We start from the raw sequence: 17,788 nt of genomic DNA, 5'->3' as shown, positions 1-17,788 counted from the left end.
TTGATATAGGCAAGTTTGTCTAAAAATGTTTCCTATGCCTCATTTTTCACATTTAAAATAAGAACAATAGTTTTAGTCTCTTTTGCATTCACTAAGTTGTTATGGAGATTGCAGGCATATATTTAAATATAAGCATTGTCTAAGTGTTCTGTTATTAGCTTTTTAGTCAAATTACTAGAATTTATTATGGAAAAATAAAAACTATGAATCAAAAGCAATAATTTAACAAGTATAAAAAGTATGAAAGAATTCCAAGAAATATTAGAAATAACTACAACAAAATATATGCAAGACATTTGTGGAAATGTCCCTTATTTTTAGAAATAACAAATACCACCTAAAAATAAAAAACTTTACTGTATTTATGAATTATAGATTCAATAGTATAAAAATATAAACTCACTCCAAATTATCCTATAAATTCTTTGCGATTCCAATAAAAATCCTGACTTAATCCTGATATGCAACTTGATAAGTTAACTATATGATACATCAGAAAAGGCGATAGGCTAAAAGTAGCCTATACAATTTTGAAGAGGAAAAAAATGAAAAAGTGAGCTCTGCCAATATTAAGACAGAAAGCTATATTAAGGCAGCATGGTGCCAGTGTACAAAGAGACAAATAGGCTTGTTTGACATAAGCAGAGAAAAGCAAACAAGCTAGCTCTTCAGATCAGTAGGGGGAAAGTCAGACTTTAATAAATATATCCAAATCCCAGTCAGTAAACAGGCTTATTCCCCAAGCATAGCAGTCAGATAGACACCGGCGCTACAGCATTTCAGAACACTGACATTTCACACCTGGGCAAAGTATTAGATTGCCCCCTCACCTTTTGCACAACACTAAGCTTTGAAGAGATTAAAGACTATGTATGAGAAACAAAACTTTGACGTTGTTGAAAAATATTTAGAATTCTGTTCACATGATGAACATTTATCAAAAGATGCTACAAAAATTGAGCAGATGACTCAAAGTCATGAAGAAGATATTTATAAAACATTAATATCTGCAGTATCTAATTCCACTGAGATCATCAAGGAAATGACGACACAATAGGAAATGGTTAGAATTAAAAGCAAGCGATTCATGAGGAAAGACGACTGGCTACTACATAAGTAAAAAAATGCATCTCACAGACAGTCATATTCATGTCACACAGCTGGCCAATGGCTACTAACTATAAAGCATGGGTTTCATCAGTTCATTTAAAGGATACAACACCACGAGAAAATGGTACAATCTGGCCAGTTTTTCCTGTTCCAAGGGAGACACAGAAGAAAGAGTAAGATAATAAATGTAAAAATATTGTAAACACTTAAAAGTGCTGTTCAAAACCACTTACTCAGTCTACATCACATCAGAAATGAAATTCTTATTTGGCTTTAATCTTAGTAAGGAATGTATCTTGTGGTCAATCCCAAAGTCCTTCACTGAGAGTAGCAGGAAGTCCGTGAGAAAGAAGTCATCAATGAAAGACACACAAGTCTTGCTCTGCTCAGTCTCTAGTCTTTCCTGCTGTTCATTGAACTATCTGACTTTCCTTAAAATAAAAAAGATTAAAATATTTTTTAACGTTATGTGTATAAGTATAGGTGTCCAGGGAGGCTAGAGTCCTAGGATCTCTTGGAGCTAGGATTACAGGTAGTTGTGAACAAATGGCCTGAATGCTGGGAACCAAGCCAGGGTCCTCTGCAAAAGCAATGCATGCCCTTCACTTAGTTTTTCTCCAGCTCTAACACTAGCTAACTTTCTATTGCATTTCATGTTTATCTGTTTACTTGAGACACAGTCTTCCTCTAAGGTCCAGCCTAGCTTTGACCCTTTTATCCTCTTGTCTTACTCTTGGAATGCTAGGATCACAGGCTGTGTACCACCATGCATGGCACTAACCTGATTCATAGAACTAAGCTATGAAGGGCTAGCTCAGTTGATGCTACAAATGTTTCTTTAGCAGTATACAGATTTAAAAATTATATTACTCGGAGCTGGAGAGATTGCTCAGGGGTTAAGAGCACTGATTTCTCTTCCAGAGGATCCAGGTTCAATTCTCAGAATCCACATAGCAGCTCACAACTTTCTTTAACTCCAGTTCTAGGGAATAAAACACCCTCACATAGACATACATGCAGGCAAAATACCAATGTACATAAAATAAATAAATTAGAAAACTATGTTACTCTTACTTTAAAACAGAGGAGGAGGGTGCACCTCAGATTCTTCATCAGATACCATTCCTTAGATTCAGTATATAGAGATCTATTTTTTGTTTGCATCATAGCTTTCTGTTGTGACTTAACATTTTATATTACTAATACTGAAATTATAACAGTACAATGTGTGCTTAGGTTTGAATAGTTGACTAGTACGTGGAAAGAGAATGTGAATTGAAATTGTTGCTTCAGCTTACCAACTGAACCCAAATAATTAAGACAATTTAAAAACACTTTCATGTTAAAATGATTCAATATAATAATAATATTAGTAATTTTAATTAGTAGGCAATTATATTTCTTAGTATTAGTAAGCATCAGAAGGCCTAGAAACAAATGGGATGTTCAGTAATTCTGGAGCTCAGAGTTTCCATGCAGGGATAATACCTTAAATTGCTTGCCTTTTTTTTCTTTCTTTCTTTCTTTTGGTGTTTCCATACTTTTTTTCCCGTGTTCTTGCAATCTAACACAGGAAAAAAAACAACATAAAAATTTCTCTATTACCGACCTGAGAGAAGCAACAGTGTTAATTGAAGAGTGTCACACTATTGATCATTCTGTCCCCCCAAATCCCATTTCCATGAGCATTAATGACTCCTACAGGCCACCAGTGATTCTTGGGCAATAAAAATACTCTTTAGAAGCCCCATGTTCTTCTGTAGTCTCATATGAAATACTGCAAGCTTTATGCACTTTCCCCCCACTGCACACATGCAAGGCTTATTACCATTTCACAGAGATGAAAACTAAATGAAAGATGCAAATTAGTCAACCTGCAGACTACAAAAAATGCTAAAGCCCATCTTTGAAATGGACAGTCATTGTAGCATGAGGTGCTCAGTGGGCATTAAGTCCAACCATGGCCTCTGTCTCAGACATTTTCTGAGTAGAACGTCTAAAAGCACACTAGACACCATTAGGGGCAATCTTTAAGTTTTATTAATATTATGATCTGAAGAAAATTACTTGAAATTATTTTTAAATCCTGTCCTGATGTAACAGACTTTTTTGAAATAAAATTAATCAGTTTAGATGCCCTGAGAATCTGCCTCAAAAAGCACTCTGAATAGTTAACAATTTAGTGACTTTACACATTTTCTCTCTGTGGAATAATGGAGGCACATGGTTGTAGCTAACAATTACACGGTGATGAACTCCAAATCCTAAACTGTAATGCTTGCTTCTGCGCACACCTTTCTCATTATAAAATTGTATGGCAGCCACTTTTCTAAGGGATATGCCAGACTTATTAAAATGACTAAAATAAAAACCTTTCCCTCCAGTATTACATACAAATCCTGTTATAATCTCATACATCACATTCTGGTGCCCCCTTCACTGTCTTTGTCACAATTTGCAGCCCAGCCCAATTTAGTGCAACTGATAATCCAATCTATATGGACTCATGCATTTTTCTCCATCTCTAAAGGGTTAGTAAAAACAGAGCAGGGATCGCGTTTATTCTGCTCTCACACTTCCTAGAATATAGGACAGCGTGTGACTTAATGCAAAATTAAAGTAAAGCACTAGAGGTCAGCACGGGAAGGAGTGAAGAACCGGTGAGACCTGTAGCTTCCTGGAGTTCACGGACTTGGCCTACAGCAAGACCGCTGGCACGCGGACCTGAGATCTGAACCTGGAAACAGAAACCAACCCGGCTTTGCTCCTCTAGCCTAGCCTAGCTCAGACCCTGAATTCACCTTTCCCTTCACAGAGTCTTCAGTGGTGTTGGACTCCATGCTTCAGTTTTATACTTAAGCACCATGTTACTGTTCAGCCGGCAAGGCCTTTCTGGAGGATTTGTCAGACTGTTCAACTCATACTTCTAAGGAAGTTTTCTCTCCTTTCTTTCTTATCCGACCCACAAAAAACTTATCTAACTTTGCTTTCTGCTGATTATATCGCCAAAAAGACTCTTCAAGATTTTAGCAAAGCCTCCCTCACTTTGAGAACTAGTATTATTAATACATACACCCTTAGAAGTTGCACAATGACTCTACACTCTCCTTCACTGGTTTCCAAATCAGAAAATACTGTGTGCTCACTTTCACCGGACTGGGGTCCTGTTTGTCAGGACTCTCTCCATGCAATGAAAAGGTCTACATTTTTGTTTTAAATGTCATAATTATCTAAGACAGTAAAAGCAGAAGTGTCCTGAACCATCACAATGCCATGACCATCTTGTTCAATATCCCTGTAATTATATGTTTATATTTATGACATCATGGAACAGTATTTTAGATGTGTGTGTGTATGTGTTTGTATGTATGTGTGTATCTGTGTCAGGGTGTGTCTGTATGTGGGTCTGTGAGTCATTGTGTGTGTATGTATGTGTGTGTATGTCTTTGTGTGTGTATGTGTGTGTGTATGTGTGTGTGTGTGTGTGTGTGCCTGCACGCACATGTGTGTTTTGTGGGCTATAACGATAAAATAAAAGAATGGAATAAATAATCTGCCTGTATGTTGACATTCACTTCTCAGGATGAATACTGAATTTTCCAGCATCTCTCGCAGATAAATGTAGTCATGGATATACATAAAGGTGGCTTGCTGGATATTGTGAGACATGCCTGTGTGTAGTCCAAGCACTGGAAGGCTGAGGAATTTTGCTGTCAGCCTGAAATACATGAAAATGTGTCTCAAAAAAACCAGCCAAACAAAAATACATAAAAAATAAACAAAAGTGGCTTGGACAGTCTCTGGAGAATGTCCTTACAAGAAGAAAGGACACCTTTTAAGAAGCATGAACACAGTCTGGTGTTTCTGTAAGCTGTGGCTCCGTCCTATAGAATGCAGCCCTATGCTTCTGTAAACTGTGGCCTTCTGTAGATCTGCATTTATCGCTGGTGTACAGATAGACTTTGGGAGCCCATTCCACAAGGAGGGATGCTCTCTCAGCCTGGATACATGGGGGAGGGCCTAGGTCCTGTCCCAGATGATATGACAGACTTTGAAGATCCCCCATGGAGGGCCTCACCCTCCCTGGGGAGCAGAGGGGGATGGGGCAAAGGGTTGGGGGTTGTGAGGGAGGATGAGAGGGAGAGGGAGCTGGGATTGACATGGGAAGCAAGCTTGCTTCTAATTTAAATTAAAAACTCAAAAACTCAAACATAATAATAAACAAAACAAACAAATAAAAAACTGTGGCCTTCTCATTTAGAGTCATGGAGGGCTATTTAGGCAAAGTAGTAAGAAAGCATACAAGGAGCATGAGTTCCCTATACAGTGTATGCTGCAACAGTACACGTCATCTTCCCAACCTTTTATGACACAGGCATAGCACATATTCTGCATATTCATGTTGTGTGAGCTTTCTGTCACTTTATCTGAACCCAATCCTAAGTGGTGCATGGACTTAAGACCACCAAAATTCTTAAGTGAAGGTCAAATAACATCAAATGGCTCATATACATTAAAATTCACAGCTGTTTATGTGGGAAAAAATAGTGGATGAGCCAAGTTGCCATGTGATGTACTGTGTAGAGACAGACTAAATTCTGAGAACATAGCTCTGTAGCAGCAGGTGGGCTCATATTCACTTTGGAAACAGGGGCTTTGCCCAGCATGGAACATCATCCCACACCTCAAATTAATGTTACTACATTTAAATTTCACAGCTTTCCAGTTTTTTTTTTTAGTATTTTATACTAGCTGTAGTCAATTGCATTTTACTCTTCCCTTAAAATGGTTCACACAGTATCATAAGTTTTACAAATACTGACCTGGGTGCGTATTGGTATGGCTAATCTCCACCTCCAGCGTATGATTTCGTCGGTATCTAATGGCATGTGGGAATATATGATTTCTCTGCTTTGGGTGACTCAAAAGTAACTTGTCTGCTGGGAACAAGTGTGAATTCTTCATGGACTCAAATGTCCTGTGAAAATTGGTCTCTTCTGTCCACAGCTGCACAACTTACTGCTATATCCCTGACATTCACTTACAACCCTAGTAAATGACTGCAAATGGTCCACAAATTTGAACTCCATTTCTTCTCTATGATTTGACACATATTTACCTTCTACTTGGGGCACATCTATCAAGCTTCCTTATATTTGACGAAATCCTACTTGTCCTCTAAAAGGTTCCTAGAGAAACCTTCCCTCCTTCTCCTGAGCTTCTCCTTGGTGCTGAGAGTTCCCAGGGCCAACTGCAATCTCCACCACTTATTGTTGTCTATCAAAAATGGTTATTGGCATGCCTGCCCTGTTAGACCTATGTTTGGGACGGCAAGATGAGCACTAGTTGACCAGATACCTTACTTCCTAGTGTAAGACCTGGTCATAATAGGGGCTCAACAGATGCTTTTCTACACGGATTGATGAGAAACTGAATGAACCACATAAGATATGCCAAATGCATGAAATTCTTGACAGTTTATGATATATGTATCTAGGGCTGATATCATGGCTAGGACATCTACTTGGTACTTTTTGTTATACACTTAGCTTCCATGGTATGACACAATCAGAAGTTCAGTTAGTAGATACTGGTGTCCAGTTGGTTGCACATTCCAACCATAGAAAGTGTAGTGAATTTTTTTCCTCATATACAGTAGTCAACTTCAAACTTTTTATGAGTTACAAAACTCTGATACTTGGATTACTCATATTTTATATTGAGAGCACTTAAAATGTGTACATCTTAGAATCAAATTTTCTAATTCTATTTGAGGGAGGCCTATATTGATTCAAAACTTTGACACCATTGGAGAAAGTATTACATGTTATAACAGAGAGGATTATTGAAGGTAAATGGTCTGTTACACGCTTCTTTTTAAGATTCTGTCGTTTGTTGCAATGTGATAAAATCAGTCTTCATCTGGCATCCTTTGTGTGTGCATACAAAGTTCTCATTTTATGGACACAATCATCTAGACTAACTGTCTGTCCCCTGCCAGTGTGACCTTGACCTTAACAACTCTGTTTCTAAATATGGCCAGGTCACAGTCTAAGATCAGAACTTAGGAGAATGTAATTTAGGAGATAAATTTAGGAGAATGTAATTCAGCCCATTCCAAAGCTCATGGAGTCTCCTTGCTTTCACAGGCAGCAGTAAGTACCAGGAGATTAGTTTTGGATTTTGTTGCTCTTACCCATTTTCTTGTAGAAGGGAAGCCAATATGCATCAACAGATCTTTCATAAAAAAATTAATTCTGTTGGAATGGGTCAGAGTGAAGAGAGGGTATGCCCAAGAGCTGCAGAGGCCAATTTCAGATTAGCTGGGGCTATAGTCCAGTACTAACCTACAAGAGACCATTTTGCTTTGCCTGCTCAAGAGAAAGCCATTCTTCTCCTCTGCCTTGCATCCAAACTAGCTTTGCCTCAGTGTTTTAAATGCTCCATTTTTTCCTCAGTTTCTTTAAACACATTGCTCTTCTTGTCTAGACGTTTCCACCCCCACCATGGCTGCTTCCTTTAAGCTAATGCCACAGATTCTGAGCTCCAGGTGAATGCACTTCTTTGCAAACTATTCACTTGTGCTCTCTAGACTAGATCTGTTTCTCCCAATACTTGCTCTTACAGCTGTTAGTCCTGTAACTGTGAAACATCATAGTAACTGTCATTACATGCATAACCATACAATCTGTCATTTGTTCTGCCTTGTTAGACTCCATGAAGAACAGATAGTGTCTTTATAATACCATGATCATAATTTAATGACTTATGCAGAAGAATGGGTACTTAGTATACATGTTAAATAAAAGATGCAACAAAAACCCACACTAGGGTGTGAGCTACAGGAATGGAAACATGAGGACAGAGGACAGAGTGACAGAATTTGAGGGTATGGTAACCTAATGCAGTGGTCAAGAATGAGTGTTTAAAAGATGAACCCAAGGTCTCAAGTGTGAGGAAAGACATTATCACCCCCAACAGAAAATAAGGATGAGAGGGATCAGGTTTGAGGGACTTCTAATGTGAGGTGGATGCTGCCACACTTGATTTGAAACATCTTTCAATCAGGTGAAGAAAGGAAGAGCAACAGTTCTCTGGTCTATGGACACATCTCACAATGGTTCTAGAGACTTCCAACAGTTGATTTTGAGGTAAGGGATTTCCACTTTATGTACTAACATTGCTGATATTCTCTATTCATACATTCTTCATATGTATTTATTTCTTATAACACATTTAATGTAGGTACTTGGGTAGAAACATAAAGACTTAGCAAATTAGGTATGTGTAGGTGAGAAATTCCTTTGCCTCTGATAACTTTATGTTGAGCTCCTAACTCTATGTTTTGCTTTTCTTTTCTTTGCTTGATTTTCTGCTTTTGAGGCAGGGTCTCTATATGTTGTTCACCCTGTTCTTGGACTCCTAGGCTGTGATGATCCTCCTGCCTCTTCCTTTGGAGTGCCTGAGACTAATGCATATATCACAGCTCCAGGCTGGATGACTCTTTGAAAATTTAATAGAAAACACTAAAATCACAACATGATTCATACTTGATCATGTGTATACTTAGGAATGCATTCAAAGTGATTACTTGGAGATGAATTCAGGATTTGTTTAAAAGTAGCCATAGATACATTCATGGTAGAATTCCCTTTCAGTAGTTTTCTGTGTTGGATCTTATAATTTCAAAATTCAGGTAACATAAATATAGATGTACTCTTTCACCCCATCTTTGACCTTAAACATATATTCGTTTATGCCCCAAATCTATTAATTCTGGTTACTTTTTTTTTATAAATATGTTGTGATAAACTTCTTTCTACAAAAAACTACTGTATCCAAAGGAGGTAATCAGATGTGTTCCTTTAGCCATGTTTTTCTCAAGACAAGTTTTCTCTGTGTAGTCCTGGCTGTACTAGAAGTCTCTCTGTAGACCATGCTGACCCTGAACTCATAGAAATCCTCTGCCTCCTGAGTGCTTGGATTAAAGATGTGAGCCACCACTGCCCTATGAAATGCTATGCTTTTTTAAGATTCTCAATATATCACCAAATGATCTTTCTCATAGTTAAAACAATTTTTATTCTCATTATCAGGGTATAAAATTATAGTGTCACCAAATTTGGATAAATTTAAAGCTGTCTTTGATTAGATTTACCAGGTCCAATCAATGCCAAACAGTTATTTGTCTTGGCTTTGAGAAAAGAAGAAAAATAGGTCACAATCACACACCTTTCATCAGTGCCATAAATTGTTGGATAAATGAACTAAAACTCATGTAATAAGCATTCCAGTCTATTTATACTGAGTCCTTTTGAAATGCACATGCGTGGTGCCTAAATATAGAACTCTTATCTGCCCTACAATTATCTTGTTATCCTTCTTTTCCCTCCCTCCCCAGAGAACTGTTTTGTTTTTGTTGAGGCACTAGGATGCTCTGGGTGCTATGTTGAGGCATCAACTCTGTGGCCTCTACCTGGCTCCACTCTGCTCTGCAATACTGAGTTGAACAGAATTCATTGCTTTGCATTTGCTTCATGTGGAATTTATGAAAAGCCTCTTTGCAGATAGATGAGTATCCTGTCTTCTAACACAGTTGTCTGGAATAGAGAGCAATTTAGAGAAAGCCCTTTCTATAGCCCTTATTAAAGCAATGTTCTGAATAGAAGGGAACAACAATTAAAAATAAGAAAGATGCAAGAAAAAGTAAAGACTGCCTTCGAAAAGAATCAGAATAAGAAAGAACAAAAAGACCATCTCAAAGTGACAGGAAATTGAAATAAGTTTTAAGTTGAAAATCTCCTTATATTTGATTGCCTCATCTAAATAGTTTTAAATTTTGAAAACCATGCCCTTTCTTATCTTTGAATGCTGCTAAAATTAATCCTGCATTCAGGAAAGCCTTTATGCAATCATCAGTGAGGAGTGTTTTTATTTTACTTTTCTCATGGATGGAGAAATTTGGCTTAGAGATTTCATTAGTTGTTTGTGTTTGGAAATGGCTTGTAAGCAACACAGCAATTTTCTCCTAAACACAAGGTCGTGATTACACATAGCTTTGCATATATAGAACTTAAATACTAACTTTACAGAATGGCATGATACATTATATTTTAACCTGAAGCACACTGACATTACAGTTTGCTCCTTTAAGACCTTTTCTTTTTAGATAAAGAGTAAGCGTTCAATGGTAAAGCCATATCTGAGTGTGATGTTGCCTAACTCAGTTTGGGCTGCTGTAACACAATTCTGTAGACTGACAACTTCCAATGCAGATATTCATTCTTAGAGTTCTGGATGCTTTAGCAATGAGCCTCTCCTAAGTTGCAGACTGTTGCCTTCTCATTAGATCCATTCATAGTAGGAAGACAGCCAACTCACTCTCTTCTTACAAACACATTGATTGCATTTATAAAAGTAGTCCCCAAAGGTCCTACCTCAAAATTACCAGAATGAAAGTGAACTCCTATATAAGAGCTTTAAGAGTGGTGGGGTGGCAAGATGACCCAAGAGTAAAAACACTGTCACACAAGTCTGCCAGCCCGGGTTCGATTCCCTGAATCCACAGTGGAAGAGACACAACCCCTGAAAGTTATTCTCTGAAAGTTGTTCTCTTCCATGGCATTCCTGCGCGCACGCACATGCACACACACGCGCACACACACACACACACACACACACACACACACGTAATGGATATAATAATTTCCTGAAAGACTTTTAGTAGAGCATAAGCATACCATATTTGTATTCACAGCTTTTTACTCACGCAATTTTTATTTTCTTCTTCACCCTTGCAAACAAATTCTCATTTTCTTCAGGGAAAAAATATGTATTACTGAAAATAATTATTTCCTGATGCCACCTGCCATTTGAGTTAGCAATGTGACACATATTTTAAAAAGGACAAATGGAAGCCTACTGTGGACTTTAAGCAGTGGATGTTACAACCATCCTAAGACAACTTACAGCCAAATGAGAGAAGCTGAAATCAAGAGATGTATGGATAGAAGTCTGTCAAAGGGTCAAGGGCAGAAGGGGAGGCAGGATTTGCCATTATTTATAGGAAAATGATCAATTACATCCCACTATAATGTAAAATTATGTAGATAGAAGGTATTTACATTATATTTGACTTCCCACTAGCAACAAATGGGGTTATTAGATTTTTCACCTAACCAGAGCATTTCAAAGTTTTCCTATTTTTTTCCCCTATCAGTAACCTGGCAAAGTATAACTGAATGGTTGTGTGTTTTTCTGATCTCCAGGCTGTAAAGTGACTTTATGGGAACCGGATTAATGACCTTCGCCATGGGAAACAGTTAAAAATTGGACTCTTCAGAACCTGAATGAAGGAAAGTCAGCAAGGCAAAACGTCTTTTCTCACCTCATTCAGGAGGATGTTAAGAGCTTGGACCCTAGCGTTACAACATAATTCTGTCACTGACCATGTGTGTGACTACTGGATAAGCTATATTTAGTCTTCCCAAACTCCAATTTATTTATCTGTATAATGAGGTCATTAGTAGTACCAAACTGATGTGCTTGTTGAAGGGGATAAAATGCGATGACCTAAGTAAGATGCTTTGCATAATCACTGGCTTTGCAAAGAGACAATTAAATGTTAATTGTCATCATTAACATTTTATCCACATTACAATTGTCGTTAAAATGCAACTGATATGTTAAAGTGAAATCAGCTCCTAAGTGTGTAATGCCATCCAGCTATTTCTTTAAATAGCATAACTGGGGTATAACTGACATATAATAAACTCATTGTATTTAAATCACACTGCTTGGGAAGTTTTAGACATATGAATTGTGAAACCATGCCTATAATGAACATACATGTGACCCCTAAAATTCCCCTATGACATTATAATCTCCCTCTTATTATCCCCATTTCCTGGACACAAATCCTAACCACCACTTGCTACAGGTTACGATTTTTAGAAACTGCATAAATAGAGGATACAGTATACATGTTTTTTTCCCCATTTCTTTCATTCAACATAATTATTCTGAGTTTTATTCATGCTGGAGAACACTTACTACTTTGTTCTTTTCTATTGCAAAGTAGCATTCCATTGTATCTACACAATCACCTCTTCCTCCATTTATCTGTTACTAGATAGTTTGGTTGTTTTCCATTGGTAATGATTACAGTAAAGATATCAAATGCTCATGAGGAAGTATGGGTGTAGCCAAATGCATTCATTTTACTTGCAGAGTGAAATTACTGATTCAGATGGTAGGTGTATATTTAACTTCACGGGAGACAACCATGTGGGTTTTCTTTCCTGCCAGCAGTATATGATCCCCTACTGCTCCATGCTATCACCTTCACTTCATATGATTAACTTTAATTTGGACTAATCTAAGGGCTGTGTGACTGTACCTTATTATGAATTGAACTTATATTTCCCCAATGGCTAATGAGATTAAGCCTCTTTTATGTATCTATTACATGAACTTCTGATTTAATATGAGATGCTTTGCTAAACTATTATAGGACTCTGGTCAATCAGGTGATAAACTCATGTTTAATGTACTTCACCTAGCATAAACTCAGAGGCATCAAAGAAAAAAATGTAAAAGTGATGCATAGAACACAACATAAACATCTCCGTGGCTCATTGACAGTCACAAATGTGAGTCTATGAAGCTAAAGATGAAGGCCTAGCATTTAGTTCTGGTCACTGTGAAATAGGATGCCTGAGCCTATTGGTGATAGACATTCGAAGAAGATGAAGAAGAAAGCTTTTGACTGTTTTCTGCCTTGTGGATGACTTCCTGCCTGGGCCCTTCAGGAAAATGAGAGCAAGAGAAGCAAGAGGACTTGACAAACAGATGGAGTAAGTAAATTTCAACAAGCAAAAACATGTAAAAAAGAACATTCAAAACAGAAACTATCTTAAACTAAACCTCATTTGACAATTAACAGTTGTCCTGGGGAGGGTGCCATTTTACCTCAGTGGTGTAGCCTCTCCAAAGGTGTTCTTGGTTCAGTAAATAATCCCTCACTCCTACTTGGGCAAGACACTCTAATTAAAGTCAGTGGATCACACAAAGAAGGCATGAGAGTAGGAGGGGGACATGGGAAAGGAAAGGTTTTAGAGGGAGAAGAAAGGGGACAAGAGACAGGAATATTGGGTGAAAATGATGGAGAGTCATTAGACAAATGCATGAAGCTGTCAGATCATACATTTTTTTTTGAGACAGCGTTTCTCTGTGCAGCTCTATGGTTGTATGAGTTTAACTTTGGTTTCACATATAAATGACATCATGCCATGCCTATATTTCTGTGTCAGCCATATTTCATTTACCATAATGTGTAAATATTAAACATTTCTCCTTCTTTGAAAGCTATATATATATATGGATATAATATATTCGAGGCTTGCTGAACATAGATCATATGTGGCCTGCACAGACAAACAAAAGGAAACTATAAAACCATAAATAAGCTGCTGAGTTTGACCTGCATTTTGTAAGGCAAACTCACATACACACATCACATCGCATATCTTAATCATGCACATTTTAATTTTTCTGTTATACTTCAATAACGCTGGGGGAAAACAGCAACAGAACAAAAACAGCAAGCAGTATCAGGATAAAGAGTTTATTGAAGTCTTATAGTTATGAAAATCAAACCAAAAGTAGAAAAACCTAAAGTTAATCTGTCATTCAAAGCACACAAGCAGGATGCTTGTATGGGGATATGTGTTTCACCAGACACTGAGGACATGGCTAGGGCCTGAGTGTTCAATGGTAATCATGAGAGTTTGTAAGACTCTTCAGTTGAGTGTATTACAACTGTGTGAGTAAAAGTATTATTTTTTATGGTGTGTGCTTAATAAGAAAAGAAAATGGCAAATGTGAACTTTTGTTATTTAAAGGAATGAACGTGTATTTTTCCCCACAAGAACTTACTCCATTAGCTGAATTTGGAAATGTTTTGAAAGTTATTGATATTTCTTACATTATTTTACATTGTTATGATTGCATAAGAAACATTCCAGAGTCCCATGCTGATACAAAGTGTTTTTCTTTTCTTGTTGTACTATGTAATGCTTTAAATTTTATTCTCAGTAAATTTTTCTTTTCTGTGTAATTTAGAGTATGTCTCTTTGTCAAAAGGGAACTGTTTGTCCTGGTAACTTGTTTTTATGTGAAATATTAGCTGGATTATTCAGAGTCACAGAAAGATCAGAAGCTAATTATTTTGGTAGTGACAATTGTAAATAAAGCTTTCCCCATCTTCTCTTTTCGATTTTTCCTGAATTGTATTAGAAAATTTTATTTATTAAAGTTATCATATTAGGAAACAAAATGATAAAATAAAGCCTAGGATTCCCAATTAGCTATCTACCCAAGCTGAAGAACTTAATTGTCGTTTGGTTCTGCCTCTTCTAATGGGGAATACATTTCCTCTGAGTGCTGATGTCTGTCCTTACAGCTCCGCCTGATTGCTCACAAAGAATCCCATTTTCCTTTTATCCTTCTTGAGCTGTTGACATGCTGTGTTGCTTATATTAGGGAAAACACATGCCTTTTAGCAATTTATACTATTGGATGTAAAACAACTCATTTACTCTTTCTCTAGGTGACTTCTTAATCTACTGAAGACAGTTAAGAGTTCCTTTTTATGTCTTGGTTGATTTTAAAGTTTCTCAATTTCTTGCAGGGCCCATCATTGTCTGTGTGTGTGTGTGTGTGTGTGTGTGTGTGTATGTGTGTGTGTGTGCACACGCACGCATGTGTATCTGCACATGTGCAAGTGTGTGCATTAGTGCACGTGTGTGTGTGTGTGTGTGTGTCTGTGAACACCTGTGCAACTGTGTGGTATATTCATATGCCTGTCCTGCTATATAACTCTGTACTTTATTCTCTTAAGACAGCCTGCCTCAGTGAACCTGGAGTTAGACTGGAAGCCAATGATTCCCAGTGATCTTCCTGTCCTTTTCTACCTGCAGCCATGGAGTCACAGACAAGTTGGACTGCACCTGGCTTTCTAAGAAGCTGCTTGGGATTTGACCCAGGTTTCCATCTTTGAATAACAAAGCATTGTTGTTTGCTAATCCATCATACCATCCCCCATAGCTATCTTTAAGAAATATATAAAATGAAAGGAAACATACCTTTCATCTTTTTCTGTCAGCTCATCCCTTCCTTTTTTCTGCTCTCTTGTGGTTTGATCTCAATGCCAGAGGCTGAAGTTAGGCAACCAGAGGTGTGTTCGGAGGGAGTGGACATATTTGCCCCAGTATGGTGTAAGAGTGCTGTGAAAACACTCAGGACTTGTTGGAGCTGCATGTCCAATGATGTATCGAGCTTCTAAGACTTTCCAGTACTATCCACCTGGCTATTTTAGCTCTAGGTTTAATTCAAACAAATGTTTGAGATGCGATTTTCATTCTCATGCCTGAGTTAAGCCTTATGCCCACTACTGAGTATCTGCCAATATTTTGACTATATTTATTTTACAAGCATAATTTTTATTCTTTGAAAATTTACCCAAAACCAGTCTTAAAAATCTTTCTGTGTCAATGAATATTCTTTTAGAGAATCATTGTGATGTGCCCAAAATACACATTTCATTTAGCAGTTTTTCTCTCTTTAATCTTTTTGTGCTCCTGGGACCCACCCTAGGGTTTCAGAGTATGTTATACAGGTGTGAACTGTGCACTGGGTCCTCAAAAGAAGCAAACATCAGGACATATAAGAGCTCTTCATAAATAGGGAAGAGGTTTCTTACACATAACTCTTTCATCCAGTTATTTTCCTTGGATAAATGTCCACACATGGGAGTTTAGGGCGAACAGCATGGTTTGTTTTAGGATTCTCAGCCATTCCTCACTTGCCATTCAATGACCATTCCATGACTGTTCTTGCCAATCTATTCCCCATTGCTTGGGATCCCTTTATTATTAGTAGCAAGAAACATAACACTCCTGATACACATGACTGTTTTTCTGGGATTAGTATTGTGCTTCTTTGCTCAGAAAAGTTTACTTTAACTTTGCCTACTGCTTCACATTGTGTTGTTTGCATCTTAAGCAATACGTGGATTCACACCTTTGTGTTGTCCTTTCCCTTTTCACCAGGGTTTATCATAGTGATCAAAAAAAAAAAAGTTTAGCATGAGTGAGCTTCACATGGATTCTTTACTAGTTTAGCTTTTAAAGACAAATCTGGCACTACAGAAATCCCCAGAGATCCACAAGGATAACCCTAAATATGAATCTAAGCAATAGTGGAGAGGCTGCCTTAAATGCCCTTCCTCTATAATGAGATTGATGACTACCTTATATAATATTATATAGCTTTCATTCAGTAGCTAATGGGGGCAGAAACAGACACCCACAGCTAAACACTGGATTCCAGTTGTAGAGAGGGAGGAGTGATGAGTAAAGGGGTTAAGACTATATTGGGGAAACCCACAGAAACAGCTGATCTGAGGAAGTGGGAGCTCATGGACCCCAGTCTGATAGCTGGGGAATCAGCATCGGACCGAACCAGGCACTCTTAATGCGGGTGTCACTTAGGAGACCTGGGCAGTCTATGGAGCTTCAGGCAATGGAACCAGTATTTATCCCTAGTGCATGAATGGACTTTGGGAGCCCATTTCCCAAGGAGAGATACTCTCTCACAGTCTCAGCCTAGATACATGGGGGAGGGCCTATGCTCTTCTCCAAATGACTTGACAGACTTTGATGATCCCCCATGGAAGACATCACCCTTCTTGGGGAGGGAACGGGGGGGGGATGGTGGATGAGGGAGGCCAGTTCGGGAAATGGAAGGGTGGGAGGGAGAGGGAACTGGTATTGATATGTAAAATAAAAAACCAAGATCTTAAAAAAAAACTGCAGCCTCTGCTGACAGCTTGGCTACAACCTCACCAAGGCACTTTGGACTAAGAATATCCAGCACATGGGGAGCTGCTGCAAGATTCCTAACTTACAGAAATTAAGAGTCAATGCATGCTTGTTCTCTTAAGCTGTTAAAGTTTTAAGATAATTTTTCATTCAGCAATAGAAATCTAATACTCCCCATACTGCTACAGAGATTGAGTTTTTAATAAAAAACATTCTACACCGTGGATTCCAGATGGCTCCACAGGTAAGTTCTATCAAACATTTAATTAAGAAATAAGATCAGACTTACAGAAGCTCTTTCAGTAGAGGTGAGCAGACAAGTCACCATTAATTTTATGAGATCAGCATAATGCTATTACCCAAACTAGACAACATTATTACAAAGGAAAATTGCAACTCAATTATATCTCCTAATCATAGATAAAACAATCTTAATAAAATATTGGCACATCAAACTGAGTAATATATTAAAACTATGCCATATTCCAATCACATTACATTTAGAACATAGCTGCAAGATACTATTTTGGTTTATAGAGACAGGGTCTCATTATGCAGCCTATGTGATCTTCTCTTCCCTTAGCCTAGAGACTTATGGGATTGTAGGCGTGCATTAGGATGCCCATCAAAATCATTTCAAGTATCAAAAAATCAATATATACAGAGGATATAGCTCAGGCATAGAATGCTGTCCTAGCACATACATGTTCAAGCTTCAGCTTCACAATAAATAAAAATAAGTAATAAACAGTTTAGATTGCATTGCAACCAACTAATGGGGAAAACCCATAGTGATG

The sequence above is a fragment of the Mesocricetus auratus genome, unplaced genomic scaffold, assembly GCF_017639785.1.
Source record: "Mesocricetus auratus isolate SY011 unplaced genomic scaffold, BCM_Maur_2.0 Super-Scaffold_100004, whole genome shotgun sequence".
NCBI lineage: Eukaryota > Metazoa > Chordata > Mammalia > Rodentia > Cricetidae > Mesocricetus > Mesocricetus auratus.
Note: the sequence above shows the minus strand (reverse complement) of the source record.